This window comes from Sipha flava, unplaced genomic scaffold (genome assembly GCF_003268045.1).
Source record: "Sipha flava isolate LNK unplaced genomic scaffold, YSA_version1 236_pilon_pilon, whole genome shotgun sequence".
Taxonomy (NCBI): domain Eukaryota; kingdom Metazoa; phylum Arthropoda; class Insecta; order Hemiptera; family Aphididae; genus Sipha; species Sipha flava.
The window spans coordinates 1,216,099-1,231,658 of record NW_020272878.1 but is presented as its reverse complement, the minus strand read 5'-3'; the positions used below and the strand labels follow the sequence as shown (position 1 = coordinate 1,231,658).

The following is a 15,560-nucleotide window of genomic DNA, read 5'->3' as shown; positions in this document are numbered from 1 at the left end:
AAACAATATTCTTTCATATTATTATACATGTATACGACAATGTGTGTAGGTACACGGTAATATTATGATTTATTATTATTAACTCGTATGTTGAAACAATAAATCCTTCAAACTAATTTCAAAGACAAATATTAAACCTTTCTTAAATGATAACCGATTTAGTTGAAGTCACATGAGCGATAATATGAATTGCATTTGGTTGGCAACTTTTGATTCGCGTCGAGCAAACTTGTCATAATAATAATAATAATATTAGACGAGTCTTTTTTATCTTTTAGAATCATAAATCACGCTACAAAGTTTAACGTCTTATCATTAACATCAGTTTGTTGATATAATATTATATTACTATGTTTATATTTTACTTTTTAAGTGAAGGGTAAAGAAATGCTTAAACGTAATACCACCGTTGTTCTATTGCACCTCGGTAATGGCGGACGAAGAACTCGACACAGTATCTTGGTCTCTAAATCCTGCCCCGGCCGTAGGTACTTAACATTCGTCCCGTTATACTATCGTTCATCCGACACATTTGCTGCCTCTCTGCCCAACGTTTAAATAATATTGTATCCAAAGAAATATTTATTTTTTATTTTTATTATTTCACTATTATTTTTTTTTACTATACTGTATAATAACAGTCACTACGCACTTCATGTACATGACCACTTTCGTATTAATTACGATCTCTGAGTGTACCTAGGTTACCCCTAGGTATACAATGGTTACGAACGCCGACTACCTACAAATATCAACGATCATATATAGATAAAATAAATAATTGATTAAATATATATGTATCTAGCAGTGGCGTATTTACGGGGGTGATATGGGGGATAGATCCCCCCCTTGACCTTTTTTTTTTTCCTAGGTAGCTATAAGTTGTCTCATTTTCTCTAATATTCTTAATATGATATTACTTTCAAGCATGTATGTTTTCTGTTTTCTAAATGTTCTAGTCGTGGTAATTGTACCGCTCTGATAGTCTGATATACTAATCGCCACTAATCGTTTATCGTTGGCGGCATGTACGACTATCAGGCAACAAAAACTATACCTATATTATGGTGTACTGTATTTTGTACGTTTCTGCGAATTATTTTTCATGCAAGAGTGTTTATAATAAACCCGATAAGTAATCGGTAAACAAAACAAAATGACCATGAAGACCGTGGATTAACCATAGGGCGGCCGGGCGGGTTTATTTTTAGAAAATTTGTTACTAGTAGATTTATGGCTAATGTATAGCTATATATATATATATATATTTTATCGTATATCGTGATTCGTTAAAAGTAGATATGTACGGTCGTTGGTCGTTGACGGATAGCGACGCCGCGCCATTCTGAGTACTGACTTACTGCCGAATTGACTATTGTTCGACTTTATTTTTTGCGTCTTGTAAGTTGTAACTGTGAAGTTTTAAGACAATATGAGTAATACTCAAAAACAAAAAAAAAACTTTATTTTCTTATTTTAGTACAAATAAAAAAATTTGTTTGGAAAATGATGAGGTAATTATAAAGATTAATTCTTATTTTGCCTTGATCCACACTTATCTCAATAGGTAACAAGTTAGGGGATTTTAAAAATGTATATTATGTACGAATTTATGGGTGTTAGGATGTATTATTATATATTTCATCCCCCCCTAGCAAAATTCCTAAATACGCCACTGGTATCTAGTATCATGTATATATATGTATTATGTATACATGTATCATGTATCTTTAATCAATGACATACCTACTAGTACGTTTATTTTTGCAACTATAATACATATCACATAGTAAATATTATGATTATAACGATAAGTTTGTGTTGAGAAATTTTAAATGTTTGTAGAAAACTTGCGTGTATTTAAATAAATAAAAATATTCAAACGAATCGAATAAAAGTTGTAGACATTTACGTGTAGGTCGATGATGAAAGAGAAAGTTAAAAAATATGCTTAAGGTACGTTACGTACGTTACGAGGAAAAGTAAGTTTTACAAATTTTTAGAGTTTCAGAAACCATAATTTTGAAAATTTTTTTCTCATAAAAAAAATCACAAAAATTTAGTATATCGGTTTATCAATCCCACATTTAAATATGTGAAACGCTATTCTCTATACATATTGTCAATATTATTGACAAAGGCAAACGAAGTTTAAATATTTAATTGTTTTCTTCAATTATCAACACAATCGATATTGATTTTCGGTAGTGCAATCATAAGCATATTTATGCTGATCGCAAGTATTATTAAAAACACGATAGACAGCAATTTACTATGTAAAAATGTTCTTCGTGCATAACTATGAAATTATTAAAATGAAATTTTTTTCTTTCAAAATTAATGTGTGTTACCGATTGGTTGACATATGATTTAATAAATTTAATTTCTGTTGGAAGCTTTTAAAAGATAAACATTATGCAGGACTAGCATTTCTAGCATTTTTGTAGATAGTAGTATTCGTTCGATATGAGATATTTCCATATGTGCGATGTCATCGCCCACGGAGAACAATTCAGAATTTATTTACTGGATTGTATCTAAAGAATGTTTATTGAATTCTAATGATTTGTGTATAAAACCAAATTTATTTCGATTTTTGAATGATATGAGAGTAATCCAGCGTTAAACTATCAAGGAAATGATTATAGGACTTTAAACTTAAAATGGATTTGAAATAGGTTAAAGAAATTGATTTGGTATTATAGAGAATACATCGAGTAATTAAGTTTAGTCAAAAACAATATGACCATGAAATTAAAAAAAGTGAATACATAGTTTACGAAAAACATTTTTACCAGGTCCTTATCAAAACGACATATTGTACACATCTTATTTTATTCATTTGAAGACATCTATGTATTGTTTTATTGTACTATCATTTGATGTTTAACGAAAACTAAACCTTACGATAAATCGGAAAAAGCACTTTCTTTCCGAATAATATTTAAGTTATATTTTCAACCGAGGAAAAATGTATGAGTCGTTTCGTAAAATTTTTATTAAACTAGACAAAAATTATTTCACTTCGATTAAAAAAAAAAATAAAAAGTTGCAATCATCATTCCCCCTCTTAATCTATTAGTTACCGCATTCAAGTAATATATTTTGAATATAAATTTTTAAATTTACATAGAAGTTGTTATGTTACATAACTGGTTAACGACTGGGTAATATTCCGGTGTATGAATATTAAAGTTATTGAAGTTGTTATTTTAAAATACTGTTATAACTAAATGTAATGATGTAATCGTACAGAACAATAATTTATTTAACAATAAATTATTTTATTTTCTATATCTACATAGTGTGTGAACACAAGTGGCATATTGTATATTATCCAAGGCTGGAAAATTAAAGATATTTATTAACTAGATAAATTAAGCTTAATAATTTAGCTAAAGAAGTAAAGTCACATGCAATAAAAAAAAAACTGTTTAATTTAATATAACAAATAATAAGTTAAATTAAAAGTTAACCAATATATTTTTTTAAATAATAAAACTATAAACTAAAATTGTAAATAATAAATGTAGAAAATAAATTAACTAAGTTAAAATTAAGTTAATAAAAAAAAAAAAAATATTACACTTTCTCATCAGTAGTAAAAAAACCTTTTCTACAAATGTTATGAATATGAATATTTTTTAAGGTTGGAGTATGCCCATATTTTGAAAACAGAGTATTGATTATCTGATCAAAGACATAAAGCTATAATTTAAACCACTTGTACTTATTTCCACTGGTCAGTTAAGAATAAATGTTGTGTTTAAGTATTTATATTAGTATTCACTAGTGTTATTCTATCATTCATTTAATACTTCAATACATAGAATAATTTTTTTATATTAATATATTTTTATTTATTATATATCCATGGGAAATCTATTTATTTACTCTCAATATTTTTTTTTATGAATAACATAAGAACATTTTTCATTAAATTCATAAAAAATATGAAAATAATTCTTCTAATTTAATTTATTTTATCAATTATTAGTATACAAATTGTTTTACTTATTTTTGTTACAGAATAACACTCAATAAGTACTTTCTTGGTTATAGTTACGATTTACTATATAAAATATATTAAGTTAGTAACTTATAGTTCTCATTTTAAACTTCCATTAATATACATTATATTTTAAGTGTAATTTATAAATGTACAGATAATATAATTGTAAAATCTATAGAAATAAATTAAAAATGTATAACTATTTTCCATCCTAAATTAATTATTTTGTATAAAATCATTTTCAGAAATTTTACAATAAAGGTTCAATAAAACAAAACAAAATTATTTGGGTAAATAGTTTATATAAAAATAAAACTTAATTTTTTTACTTCTATATACCTAATATTAAATAGAATTTAACACATTATATATATTTAAAAAGTATCTTTTTGAATTAAAAGTTATTTCTAAAATAAAGTAACGAATAATTAACTTAAGTTTTATATTAATTTTAATTTTTCACTCATTAATGCCAGCCTTCATATTATTTTATTATAATGTATATACATTTTTATTTAAATATAAGTTCTGTATCTTCATATTAAAATATAACACTTTGTCTGTTTTAAGTTTTGGATAAAGATTTTTTTTCTTATATTAAATTTTTATTTTCTGGTTAATTAATTTTGTTCAGTAAAAAATCAATAAAATTACAGTGTGTAATGAACTATACGCAATTTTGTTGTAAAAAGGTAACACTTTATAGGAATAAAAACACTATAACTTTTTAACTTTTAACTTTTGTTAGATATCGACAGATTATATTTTTTTATAAAAATATATATAAATATATATTAATTATATAATATTCTTCTAAACACACCAATGGAAAAAAAATCAAACGTAAAATCGGTAATTAATTACTAATCTGAGTAAAAATGATTAGGGTAGTTCAATGAGAAATGTTGGATAATTTCCTAGCTACTCTATAAAATTACTCTTCGTCTAAATGTTGAATAATTACGGATGGTTAATACATAAACTACAGCTAGTTTTGTGGTTTTAATGTATTTACAAAAAAAATATTATCTATTTTTACAAAATCTTTTACATTGATGAGAGAAAAAGAATAAGTAAAAAAAAGGTTACGAAAATCGTCACGAAAAGTAAACCAGAACATCTCAAAATGATGCACCTATAGGCTCTAACCGTCAACTTATTATATCCTTTTAAAGTGTTTTGGACACTAGGATCGTGACAAATGCCACAGAATACGTGCTTTTAACGAGTGTAGAAATATCCACATACGACGTCCCACTGTGATATAATATTTCATGGGATCGCAAGGGCGGAAATACACGAAATTTTAACATGGGAGAAGATATGTGGTTCCTTCAAACAATTAAAAAGTAATTTATAACAAAATATTTGGTTTACAAGATACATTGGTTTTTATTTGAACTAATAGTAACTAATAATAATATGGTCACTTTATAATATCTAAAACCATGTTAATATTAAATAATTCAATAAATCGTCGAATAAATAAATAAATAAATCTATGTTAAATTTACCATAGGAATCAACGATTTATTGAATTCTTTAATATTAACATACGTTTGCATGTATAATTTTTTTATTTTTCGTTTGTGTACCACAACATTATTAAATAATATTATCAACGTTTTTATAGTTAACATATAAAAAAAAATAGTGTTTACAAATGAATGAATTAATTAATGTGTAGTTTGGAATATTATTATATGTATGATCGGCTTTGAATTAAAAAAAGTATCTTCAGGTATATATAAAATCTATGAAATCGCAACTGATTTTAACATTGTATATACCTGATGATGAATATTTAATTCGGAACCAGCCATACATTAAACATATGATAATACTTCAGGCTACGCATATATTTCTTTTAATATACAAACTATTTTTTTTTGCCTTTAGCATAAGCATTACAGCAAAATATAAACTATTTATTTATATATTAATTACTCGTAAATTAATAATTTACAGATACTAATTTTCGTTTTATTTAATAGTTTTATCGTTTGTAATCTAAAACTACAATCGGTATTTTAAGCTGTATTTATATATTGATAACGGTGATGACACATCTTAATTTTATTATAGGGTTATTGATAATACCGGTAAGTAAAACAACACACACGTAGCACTACAATGATCATTAACCGCAGTTGTCTTCCATCGTTATAACAGGCAGAAGTGGTAACCAGAATACGAATACGAATACGATAACTCGGTAATAATTATCGGTGTTGGTGAGTTGCAGCTCAAACCCTAAATAACGTACGAGTTGCGGCCCATACAATAATCTATGTACTACATATTTAATATATACTATACATAGTACATGTATATAAACAACACAATATAAATTTATTAATATTACGTAATTTCTAGTAGAGTCGTATATTATTAATATTTGTCATTTCAAGAATATAAATAAAAAAAAAAAATATTCGTAAATTAATAATACCGTACAGTAATTTCATTTTTTAGCTATTGTTTTGGTTAAAATAATAATAATAAAAAGAAAATGTGTGAAAAATAAGCTAATAAATATAATAATATTTTGCGTTTCTAGAAAATAATGTATAATGATAATAATATTCTATTGTTTCGACAAAAACTTAAAACTTAACGATTTAACTAATTCAAAATTATTTATTTCTTTTAGCTTGAGTTCTGTCATCTGTTTTCTAACGAAAGCTTTTTTTTTCATACATTTTTTTTGTTCTTACACTTTTACTTCTGAATTTTATGTATGTTTCAGATTGAACTTCTAGTAACACATCAACAAAGTTATAAATGTTAGGATGGCTAGTGTAGAACGACATATTTAGTTTTGAATGAAAACTTTCACAGCTGTTAGTAGTACGGTTGTAGCTAGCAGTGAATTGTGGCTAAATATATGGGGAAAACATAGCGTCTGAAGAAATATAGTTTTCAAAAATGTAGTCTGTAAATTTCACAATTTGGTCATTTTCAGCAGACTGTATTGCTAAAAAGTCGTCAGTAAAGCATTCGATGATGTTTGAAAAATGGCAATCCAAAAAAAATATTTTAAATAATGACTATCGTCTGTGTTACCATTGTATAGTTTAGTAAGACCTAAACTTTGGATTTTCTTCTACCAACTTTGCCCCAAATGAAAACGACATCCTCTTATTTGTGCATTAGGGAAGATTTCCGCTACAGCATTATGTATTGCTGATTCAAAATCTATAAAAATTTCAGTATGAGAGCACGATATACCAACTGCGTATATAGAGCGACGAATTACATGTTTAAATGCACACGTGTACGTAGTATTTAACTTGTTGGATAGTAAAAAAAACACAAGAGATTATACACATCATTTTTAAGGCCATGTAAAAAGTTGTGTAAATATCTTTAGTCAGCTCTTGAACGTCCCATCGACGTATACTTTCTTTACGTTACATAACACTTTTATATTTTGTTGCGTAGAAAACTCAACTATCGAATTTACTTTATCGTTTACAAACAAAAATTGTTCACCTATGTTGGTTTTAATTTCCATGGACCCCAAAACAAAATGTAAATCTTTTATGCAACTCGGCAGAGGGGGATGCACAGATAGACGGGTACGATAAATATTATGTCGAATTAATGATAAATCGTTGTTAGTCAAAGTCGGTATATCACCATGTTTCAATTCCTAGCATATAAGTTTAGACGGTTTGTAAGAAATGTCAACTAAAGCTTTTATTTTCGGATAATTACTCATAATTTGCCTGTTTAGGACTTTTTCGTCATGTTTTCTATTTTTGTGATTGGTATTATTTTCAATTATTATATTTGAAGGTGATAATTTAATAAAGCACTTACAATTTTTTGAAACAGTAAGGCCACCGCTATACATCATCTTTTAGTGTCTTATGAAAACGGAATTTGTAGCCATCGTAGATAATAAGTGGCTTTGATTTTTCACTGTATACAAATTCCATGACGAAATATACAAATTTGTTTAATATATTATACAAACTATTATACAAATGATACATGAAACACACTTATATGAACAAAAATTGATTTCGGACTAAATACGATTTTCATTTTGCCATATGAAATTATCCGATTATCGTAAATAATGCAAGTTATATGGTAGATTATACAATAAAACGATTTATATTATCTTTATTATATTATATAAAAATATAACTTGCCATACGTATCAAACAATTCGTTTATCACTAAATGTATAGCCAACACCGCATCGTACATATAGTTACTAGCTAATAGGTACATAGGTAATAATAATTATGGCTGCAACTCATCTATAGCTAAAATATTGTCGGGCCGTAATTCACCGGTCTCCAACACCGGAAACGACACGCTGCGCCGCAACTCACCCACACCCATAATTATGACCTACACGAGTAGGTAGTCAACCATCATCTGAGGATAACGAGTGTAAATCGTTTTAAATTCACAAAATTATTGAATATCGCGTATATCTGTTACACAAATCTGTATTGTTCACCATCATATACATCATACACCCATATATAAGACATATATATGAGAATTATTTTCGATTAAAAACAAGAATAATATGAAGAAGAAGAAATTTTCGTTGCCAGTTTATGTGACCACAATACCAATGATAGTGACTACAACAATGATTTTCTTATAAATTGTTTATCGAATGTAAAACGTGAACATTGCCGCGCAGTAGTATTACCCGTGGAACGCATTTCCCTTCAAATCCTGAATATGTGATTTTACCGTGCTCTTGTAGTCACGTTTCTGTTGATTACTCCCATCCGCAGTTACATGTTCAGTACGCATAAATTATCTATAGATTAGGTCTTCCAGGAAAACGGAAAAATGTAAAGTAACTTTCACAGAAGTAAAACAATATATTTACATAGGTTTACTTTTGGAAATAGAATGTGTGCATTGTATGACATTAAAAGTACAAATGTGTTAGAAATATCACGTCTTAAAATAATGTCTGAATAAGATAATGTATATTTATGTACGTTCACAATCTTCATATTGAACCTAACATTATGGTATACGAAACATCTCTGAAATAGAAGGAGCGACCTTATTGCGAATGCAGTTTAATAAAAATAAATGATGAAAAAAATAACCCCGATTTTTCGACAACTAGTTAATGTCGGTCAAAACATATATTTATATTTCTTATATGTACAAATGGATATCGTTGTACGAACATTCTCAATTTAAGATATTTTGTTTTTATTTTTAGCCTCTAAAGGACGTAAAATAAAAATAATAATAATAATAATATTTAGATATATCGGGTTGCAATAAAAAATAAAAAAAAATGATATAAATACAATTTTTTCACTTCTGTAATGGTTATTTTCCTATTTTACCGGAAGACCCAAAACATATATACATACATACATATATATATACAATACAGGACTCGGGTACTGAATCGAATGACAACAACGTAAGGATAACGCGGTGGCGATAATTTTTCGTCGGCACCACCGCCAGCCGAAGGAAATCTGAGAAAAATCACGATCCTGCACACACGCGCACACCCGAACACATAAATAAATACGTTTGCGTGGAAACAATAATATATAGTTTTACGTTCTCCATCACGCTCCTTCCCATTCCTATTGTACACGGCTGCGACCGGAGGCGTGCGCGATTCCCCCCTGTCGGATAGAGCTCGGGGGCGCCGTCCGTAATGAATTTCCATTACTTATAATTGAAACAATAAAAACGTGGCCGGCTGCACAATGGCGGGTGGGCGGTGGCTCGCGGACGGCTGGCGCCACCGTTGTCCTTTTCGAATGTAGACTGGCGTGTGGCCAACGGCGACGACGACGACGACGACGACCACGGCGTGCGGCGGCTGCAACGGTGGTTGAAGTTCTTTCGTCTCTGCTCACCCATTATCCACACGCACCTTTCTACTCTTTTAAGTGATCGTCGTACCAGAATGATCGGTGATCATAATTTTTTTCGATTAAAACATCTTTATCGGTAAAATCGTTACAGCATAGCCGATCGCGTAACAACTGTAAATATAGGAGTAAGCTAGGGCATAAGATTTAAGAAATGATTTAGGTTACAACAGCAGGGACGTAAACAGTTTTTCGGATATGTATATGTTACCGGCAATGTGTTGAGTATAGGCATTCTATAAAATCCCTTGTACTATTTGGCAATGTATTGAATTTTAATGTTTTTTTTTAAATAATGCTTAGGCGATCTATAAAATTCCTAGGATTATTATAGAATTGCAATGCTACGTTAGGTAAAGTATGAATTTAAAATAGTATTTAATCAAAAAATTTTTATATTTTTAATTTATTTATTGCAGCATACAGTTGATGCATGACATTTTGAATTACATAAAATATTATTTTTTTGCAATAACATTTTTTAGTTTTACATTTAGTTTTGCATGTACATTTAAAAACACCTTATTCAGTTCCCGTTGCCTGCTGGGTTGCTGTGGTTCGTAAAGCTAAAGTGTTTTCTACTGGAACTTCGTGTGTCTCAATGACATATTTTTTTGGCAAATTGTGAACTAAGATCTGGAATATAAAAATTTCAGTAAGCCTTTCCGGGTTCCTAAACGTTAATAACCATCGGCAGTAACATGAAAACATATCAAAATAATTATAAACAATAAAATATTAAAAAACTGTATATTATTTCATAAATTATGTTTACTTCAGTAATAACAGCTAAAATATTCGGAGCATCTTCACTACCTTTGTCCACATCAGGAACTGGAACTCAAATTGTAGCACCAATGTCTGCAGACTTAAGTTTTTTATCCGACTATATTTTCATTTTAACTGCTTGATTTTTAAGATTTAGTTTTGCCTCTTTTCGCTTTTCATTATTTGATTGAATCGTAGATAATCTTCTAACTCTTCAATAGTATTTGCATTATCTATGGTCATCACATTATCTTTTTCATAATAAATGAAGTTAATTTTATTTAATTATTTCTTTGTAATTGTTCTTCGTTTTCTAAATTATCAATTACTTCTTTTAGTAATTTAGAAGTACTAAGCCCAATTTTGACTTTCCAGCCAAACAATGCTTCATACGGTGACATCTTAATTCCAGAATGTAAAACCCTATTTTTCATTAATTGAGCGAATTTCAATCATTAACTCCAGTGAGAATTTTTCTCTATCTGCATCCATGTTGTAAGCATATTCTCAACGTTTTGGTTCGCTCTTTCAACACTACCTTGACTTTGGCTGTGCCTTAGCTTACCGTGAACAATTTTAAGTTCAGGCAACATGTTTTTTAAATTTGAAACAATGTTATTTGAGAATTCCCGACCGTTATCGAACTAAAAATAGACAAAGCTCCGATAAACGTAAAAATATCTATGAAGTTAAAAGCTATTTCCTCTGATATTTTATATTCAAGTGGTTTAAAAATTATAAATTTGGCAAGGTTATCTTGATATACTAAAATAAATTTATATTTTTATGAAAGTTCAGAAATCATTCTGTCATGGCCACCATGACCAATAGAATCATGTGTAGCTTTAGAATTTCATATAGTTCGCCATCATTAACGTAAATAAATACTTTTCCTTCTCCATTTACAAGAAAAATTAATTTCCTAATTTACTGTACAACTAAAATATCGTATATAACAAAAACCAAAAATAAATAGAATAAGGAAATTTACAAATTGTCAATAAAATTGTAATATATAGATAATAATTTGGTAAAAATAGATAAATAGATTAAAATACCTTTGAAGCATCCAATAATCGCATGATGTTTTCTTTTTCTTCTGACCATTTTTAAGTAGAGAAACTTCATATAATATTTCATCGTATTTCTAATTTGAAAGAAAAATAGTATTTTTTGAACTCTTTCTGGTTATATTTAATTAGGTATAAAACCGTTCGGACATCTTTGTATAACAAGAAATCAAAGAACACTGAATTGAATTCTGGATTTGATAAATCCACCACATATTTATCTCTTAATCAATTATGTTACAACATTATTTTACCTATTTTCACAAAATGGTATGATAAGCAACTTATCGGTAATATCTTATACAAGATTGTCAAACATATAAATGTGTGCAAAATATAAATATATTCACTAAAATATAATTGCATGTCAATTGAATACACTTCCTGCTTGAGATTTGGTATTCTATAGAATATCTAGTCGTTATATCAATTTTATACTTTTCCTACTCATTTTTGGCATTCTATAGAATGCCGGATACAACACTTTGCCGGTAACATATACATTTATTGCCTATGTAATTTTGTAGTTACACTTTTAGCTGCAGTAATTATTTTCAGTTTTCATACTGTTATTGAACATTAAAAATAATGCTTATTTTTAATTATATTTATTATATGTGGTCTGTATGAAAAATAAATATAAACAAACGATACATAAATTACCATAAATTTGACATTTGAGTGCTTAAAAACAATCCCAATAAAGAAATTTATATTTTTCTACGTTTTAATTACCGTTAATGTTAAATAAGATCTGTTGTAAATTGTTAATATATATATATATATATATATATATATATATGTTACGGCTAGTGTTAAGAGTAACTCAAGTTTAGCCAGCTAATCATAAGTTTAGCCACTGCATTTGGCTAATATCTAAATTTCCTAAATATCTAACCTAACCTAAAAGATGCATATGGCTAATGTCTAAATAACATTATTCATACAATTAAACGGTTTAAGTCATACAAAATTTCTTTCATTTCTTCTCTTATTCAATAATATTTAATAATTTCATAAATTATGGAATAATTTTAATAATAATATAGTAGAATTATTATTAAGAATTATTTAGTCAATGATAATATGTACCTATTTTTATTGTATAGATTTACGGCCACTTTTCATGACAATCATAATGTAATTCATGGATGGCATGACTATTTTTACTCAATTCGAAATTTTTATTTTTATATTTTTTTAAATTCCATAAACTTACTATCGAATGCGATATTTTACAAAAATATTTTTCTGGTCATAAGAATCAAGTTAACTTATTTCGGATAAACGAAAAAAATATTACGTTTATTTCAAGTTAATTTGTAAGGAAATAAGTTAATTTATTAGTAATGAAATAATTTAAGTTAATAAGTTAATTTTAACTTAACTTTTACTTAACTTTTAACTTATTAACTCCTAGGCTTGAAAACAAAATATACTTATAAAGTACTACAAGTTGGTATCATAACTACTTACAAACTTGAGTCGGTAATTACGGTAGATTATTACGGACTGTTTCTATCGAGCACACACTATTGTATGCATCTACATGCATATGCATTTTGCAATCAATATAAACTTTAAAATAATATCTAAATGCACACAACTGAGTACAATATTTATATTATTGAAAACTTACCACATGCACGGCTTACCTCTATACAACTACCCAACATATCAATATTCAATAAAAATTACAATTTCAAAATACTGAACTATTATTGTAAATAGTTTTAAATTTTTATTTTACCTATGGCTAATGTTATTAAGTCATAAACCGATAACGGTTAGATAATATTGGTTTTATTGGCTAGTGGTAGTAGGTTTTATTATCCATTTGTTTTTGTTGTCTGAAGTCCAACATTTTGACATAAGCCAAAAGAATTTTCTAAACTTAAGATTAGCCTGCTAAACTTAAGATTAGCCTGCTAATCTTAATATTAGCCAACCTTCGGATACTAGCCTATATATGTTACGGGTAATGTTAACATTTGGATAATGTCGACATTATCCGGATAATGTTAGCATTAGCCACTTGTTATGGCTAATGTATAACTTTTCATTTATATGCAGGAATTATTAATATTATCCGGATAATGTTAACATTAACCAGTCAATACTGAATAATGTTAAAAGTTGTATATTAAATAGACTATAGAGTTTTTATTAGCATTTTATATGATAATAAAGCATCAGAATTCCAGAGTGTAATATTTTATCTTGACTTTTAACCGAGTTAGTCAGTTATCTTACCGATAGAGCGAACAATATATCGATATATCGATGTATAAATACAAATCATCTAGCATTCTGTGCAATTCAAAATGTCAAGGAAGTATGGCATGTAATAATAAAGTTTAAAATATTAGCATTTTAATTTTATAGGTATTTAAAATAATATTTTAAGAAATCATTTATAATATAAAATGAAATTCAATATTGTATCATTAGTAGGTTAGATTATTAAAAATAAAAAATAAATTCATAATAATAATATTATGTATTTTATGGTAATTAGTAATTACTAATTACTAATTTATTGTATGTTAAATATATTTAATAATATTGTTGATGATTTACAATGATTTTATGTCATGCACGTTAAATGTTTATGGTTGTTAAGACATATCCAAAAGTTCTTGACTAATACCATATTATCCGGTTAATGTTAACATTAGCCAACATTTAATAATATTCATGGCAAGTAATGATAACAGTTGGCTACTGTTGACTTTAGCCGGATAATGTCGACATTATCCAAATGTTAACATTACTCGTAACACCTATATCACCTATATTAGCATTTAATTTAAATATATATATAAATTTTTTTTTTTTTTGTAATTAACTTAACTTATTAATTGAAGTTAAGTTAAGTTAACGATATTTTTTAACTTAATTTTTAACTTTATTGATGTAATTCTCATGTGCATTAATTTAATTGTTAATTTAATTGAACGTGAACTCAATTAACTTAACTGAGTTAATAAACATCATAATTTTCCCAGCTTCGCTTAATACCATAAACAGCGACTATCGATATCTCAATAAGTAATTTGTCGTACATGTACGGTTAAAATTTTAAGAAGGACGTAGACTAGGAATGGGCAGTTTCTTAGATATATTTGCATCTTATATCTCTTTACATTTGTGAATTTTTACATATTGTATCCAGATACTGTTTGTAGCTGTGTATCTTTTATCTTTTTGTTTTCTTTGCGTAAAGATACTATATGCAAATGAAAATACTAATTTTATTTTTTCTCAGAAAAAATAAAACTTACATTTAAATTTCCCTCGTGTAATGTACATAGTTGACTGATATAAACACCGAATTAATTTAAAACATACTTCGTGAAACAAGTTTTATAAAAGTAGAGACCTACTAGCATTTTGTAATATACAGTACAATTTATAGTTGAATATATAATTATTAAATTAAAATTGAATTAATTATTTGATATTAATATATTTATCTTTTGTAAAATGATTTAAACCATTTTTCGAGCTATTATCAATGATTAATGAAGCAGCTATTTTCATCCTCTGTAGAAACTTCGGTGGTCACCAAAATCACATGAAAGTTAATGAAAACAATATCAAAATATATGTAAAAATATCGTAGAAAAACACGACAGTGGAGTCTAGAATTATTGTATTCTTATTGAGGAAAGTGAGAGTAATAGTTTTATTACACTGTACAATAAACTTGATAATAGATGACAATAATACGTAATCGATTTAGAAGCCATAAGTTATATAAAATCAATAATACTTGTATATAATATATATATTTCAAATATTATACTTTAATTTTTT

General features: G+C 27.4%; 1 protein-coding gene and 1 pseudogene across 1 annotated transcript in view; both read right to left on the bottom strand.

Moving 5' to 3' along the window:
• The window catches only part of LOC112683787 (contactin-4-like), a 577,774-nt gene that overhangs the window by 525,535 nt on the left and 36,679 nt on the right, over positions 1–15,560 (bottom strand). The window lies entirely within an intron of this gene.
• Positions 10,310–11,264, bottom strand: LOC112683789 (annotated as a pseudogene).